Raw genomic sequence first — 4,272 nt, forward strand, 5'->3', positions numbered from 1 at the left:
TCTCCTCCTATATCCAGCTCTAGTTCATCTAGTGACAACATTTTGGGAGAACATTCTGAACAGGAGAGCATGGCTGAAAATCGTGAGGAAGTTGGCAATAATGCCAACAATGCAAATGCTCTGGTCACCATCATGGACTACTCTATGCCACAATTCTCTACTAGACAATCTTGCATCATATTACCAACCATTCCGCCAAATCTATCATATGAGCTTAAATGTCATGTGATTAACATGCTCCCATCATTCTCAGGAGCGGAAAATCAAGATGCTAGTGATCACATTGATAATTTTCTGGAAATTTGTGGCACTCAAAAAATTCAAGGCATATCTGAAGAATTCATACGGTTGAAGCTTTTTCCTTTTTCTCTTAAGGAAAGTGCTAAGATCTGGTTCAAGACTTTGCCACCAAATTCTATCACTTCTTGGGATCAACTTTCTGCTAAGTTTATTCAGAAGTTCTATACTCAGTCAAGGACACAGAGGCTTCGGGATCAGATTTTCCATTTCAGACAGAACAAGGGAGAACCACTTTTTAAGGCTTGGGAGCGATATAAAACTTTATTGATTGGTTGCCCACATCATCAATTCTTGCCATGGCAGATTATATCATACTTTTACCAACATCTGGCTGATGAATGCCGCCATAGGTTAGATGCAGCTGCTGGAGGAAATATTATGGCTAAGGAACCGACTGAAGCCAATGAAATTATTGAGACTGTGGTAGCAAATTCCTCACAATGGGATAATCGTGATCTTGATGCTCCTAGACACATGGTTTATGAGGCTAGTGCTTCAAATTCAGAGATGGCGTCTGTGGCTAGGAAATTGGATGCGGTAGTAACTTTGCTGAGTAGAAATTTGGAGCCTTGTGGCATTTGTGGAGGCACCGATCATCCTACTCATGTATGTTCTAGAAGTGGGACATTTCCTGAAGCTGAAGTTAATGCAGTTCAACCTTTTCATAGGCAGCAGAATGATCCATTTTCTCACACATATAACCCAGGATGGAAGAATCACCCAAATTTCTCCTATGCTTCATCCCAGAATTTCAATCAAGGGCCCAGACCTTGGCAAGCTCCACGACAAGGACCACCTTCTCAAGATGCAAAGAAGTCTGCTATGGAGGACCTTATCACCCAACTTGCTCAATCACAAGTCACAATGCAGCATTCCCAAGCAGAGATGAGCAATTCAATGACTCAGTTGCAACAAACTGTTTCCAGCAATACTCAGTCCATCGCAAAGCTTGAAATGCAAGTAGGACAACTTGCTCAGGCTTTGAGTGAAAGACAACCGGGAAAGCTTCCAAGTCAACCTGAGGTAAATCCTAAACAGCATGAAGATGCTAATGCTATTACTGTCTTGCGAAGTGGGAAAAAGGTGGACAACAAGATTGAATATAAAGGGCTTGATGGTGAGAGTCATGATGAACCTACAGTGGTGGTACCGAGTGCTCCCACCACACCTCATGTTGAGAAGGAAAAGCCGGAAGAAGAGGTTATTCCAACAGTGCCTTTTCCATCTCGTCTTGCACCGGCTAAAAAACACAAGTATAATCGGGACATTTTTGAAGTTTTGAAGAAAGTAGAGATTAATATTCCACTTATTGAGGCAATTAAGTCTATTCCCGCATATGCAAAATTTTTGAAGGAGTTGTGCACTAACAAAAGAAAGATTGGTGATCATGAAGAAGTATTTCTCTCCGAAGAGACAAGTGCTATTTTACAAAAGAAGCTCCCACCCAAATTAAAAGATCCGGGTAGCTTTACCATTCCTTGTATTATTGGAGAGAAAGAAATTGAAAAAGCCTTGATGGATCTTGGTGCGAGTGTGAATATCATGCCTTATTCTGTTTACACTACATTGAAGATCGGTGAGTTGAAACCAACATCAGTCACTCTCCAATTAGCGGATCGCTCTTTAGTGCATCCTTTTGGGCTAGTTGAAGATGTTCTAGTGAAGGTGGGAGAGTTTGTTATTCCGGTGGATTTTCTAGTGCTTGATATGGAGGGTGAACCTAATCCGGGAAAAGATGTACCAATCATTCTAGGCCGCGGTTTTATGGCAACCACCAACACCATCATTGATGTCAAGATGGGAGTTCTCACTATGACAGTTTTTGATAAAACTATTCAGTTTCGGCTCTTTGAGGCCATGAGACATTCTAATGATTCAAAGACTTGTTTTTGGGTGGATGTGGTGGATAGAAGAGTCGACATGGAGCTGCATAGAAATGATAAAACCATTGCTTTGGAAGCTTTTCTAGTGGGAGATATTGAGAGGACTCTGGACAATGATACTCAAGAAGTTGTAAACATGTTTGAGGCTTCTCCTAGTTATCAACACAAGTGGCGTCCGACCTTTGAAAATTTGAGGGACTCTCCAAATCTTGAGAAGCTAGTACCATCTATAGTGAGTCCGCCAGAGCTAGAGTTGAAGCCTTTGCCCGGACATTTGCGATATGCATTCTTAGGTAACTCTAAAACTCTTCCTGTTATTATTTCTTCTAATCTTTCTCTCTTGGAAGAAGAGAAATTGCTCCGTGTTCTCAGGGAATACAAGAGTGCAATTGGGTGGACCATTGCGGATATTCGTGGCATTAGCCCCTCTGTGTGCATGCATCGCATTTTGATGGAGGACGGAACTAAAGCCACTAGAGAGGGACAAAGAAGATTAAATCCAAACATGAAAGAAGTTGTCCGGAGTGAGATTTTGAAGCTCTTGGATGTTGGCGTTATTTATCCTATTTCTGATTCCAAATGGGTGAGTCCAGTCCATCTTGTGCCGAAGAAATCTGGGATTACTGTCGAAGCTAATGAGAACAATGTGCTTATTCCTACTCGGAAGGTCACGGGATGGCGAGTTTGTATTGATTATCGGAAACTGAATTTAGCTACCCGAAAAGATCACTTCCCATTACCTTTTATTGATCAGATGCTTGAGAGACTGGCAGGGCATGAGTATTATTGCTTCCTGGATGGTTATTCTGGTTATAACCAAATTGCCATTGCTCCCGAAGATCAAGACAAGACTACTTTCACTTGTCCATTTGGAACATTTGCTTACCGTCGGATGCCTTTTGGCTTATGCAATGCTCCTGCAACATTTCAGCGTTGCATGATAAGCATCTTCTCTGACATGGTGGAGCGTTTTATTGAGATATTTATGGATGATTTTTCTGTCTTTGGGTCAAGTTTTGACAATTGCCTTCAAAATCTATCTATTGTGTTGAGGAGATGTGAAGAAACCAATTTGGTGCTAAATTGGGAAAAATGCCACTTTATGGTGCAACGAGGAAATGTGTTGGGGCATATTATCTCCAAAAATGGGATTGAAGTTGATCCGGCAAAGATTGAGCTTATATCGAAGCTTCCTCCTCCGATTAATGTGAAAGGAATTCGTTCTTTTCTGGGACATGCAGGGTTCTATAGGAGGTTCATTCAAGATTTTTCTAAAATTGCTAGGCCTTTATGCAACCTTTTGGCCAAAGATGCAGTTTTTCTATTCGATGAAGCTTGTATGAGGGCATTCGATTTGTTGAAAGAGAAACTTACTACCGCTCCAATTATGATGCCTCCGGATTTTTCTTTGCCATTTGAAATTATGTGCGATGCTTCTGACTTTGCCATTGGAGCAGTGCTTTGTCAACGAGTTGACAAGAAGTCTCATGTTATATATTATTCAAGCCAAACACTCAATGATGCTCAAGTCAATTATACCACCACCGAGAAAGAGTTGTTGGCCATTGTTTTTGCCTTGGACAAGTTTCGTCAATATTTAGCATGCTCTAAAGTGATTGTCTACTCTGACCATGCAGCATTGCGGTATTTATTGTCAAAGAAAGACTCCAAGCCACGGCTCATTCGTTGGGTACTGCTTCTCCAAGAGTTTGATTTGGAGATTCGGGATAAAAAGGGGTGTGAGAATGTAGTTGCTGATCATCTCTCTCGGCTCGCTATCAAGGAAAACGGTGAAAGAGATATGGATTTCAATGAGACCTTTCCAGATGAGCATTTATTTGAGGTCGAGGAAGTTCCTTGGTATGCAGATATCGTTAATTATCTGGTAAGCCGGAAGTTACCTCCGGGTATGACCACACATGAGAAAAACAAGTTTCTATCCTCCATCAAATATTACTATTGGGATGATCCTTATTTATTCAAATGTTGTCCTGATCAGATTATCAGACGATGTATTCCGGTTAATGAGCAAGAAAGTGTTCTTCACTTTTGCCACTCTCATGTGTGTGGAGGGCATTTTGGGGGGAAG

At 41.3% G+C, this 4,272-nt stretch overlaps 1 non-coding gene across 1 annotated transcript; it reads right to left on the reverse strand.

Annotated features, from left to right (window-relative positions):
• Positions 1-483: 483 nt before the first annotated feature.
• On the reverse strand, positions 484-590 carry LOC119983984. The gene has a single exon (XR_005464819.1). It is a non-coding gene; the product is annotated as a small nucleolar RNA R71 (small nucleolar RNA).
• Positions 591-4,272: the final 3,682 nt, after the last annotated feature.

Source organism: Tripterygium wilfordii, chromosome 2 (assembly GCF_013401445.1).
Source record: "Tripterygium wilfordii isolate XIE 37 chromosome 2, ASM1340144v1, whole genome shotgun sequence".
Taxonomy (NCBI): Eukaryota; Viridiplantae; Streptophyta; class Magnoliopsida; order Celastrales; family Celastraceae; genus Tripterygium; species Tripterygium wilfordii.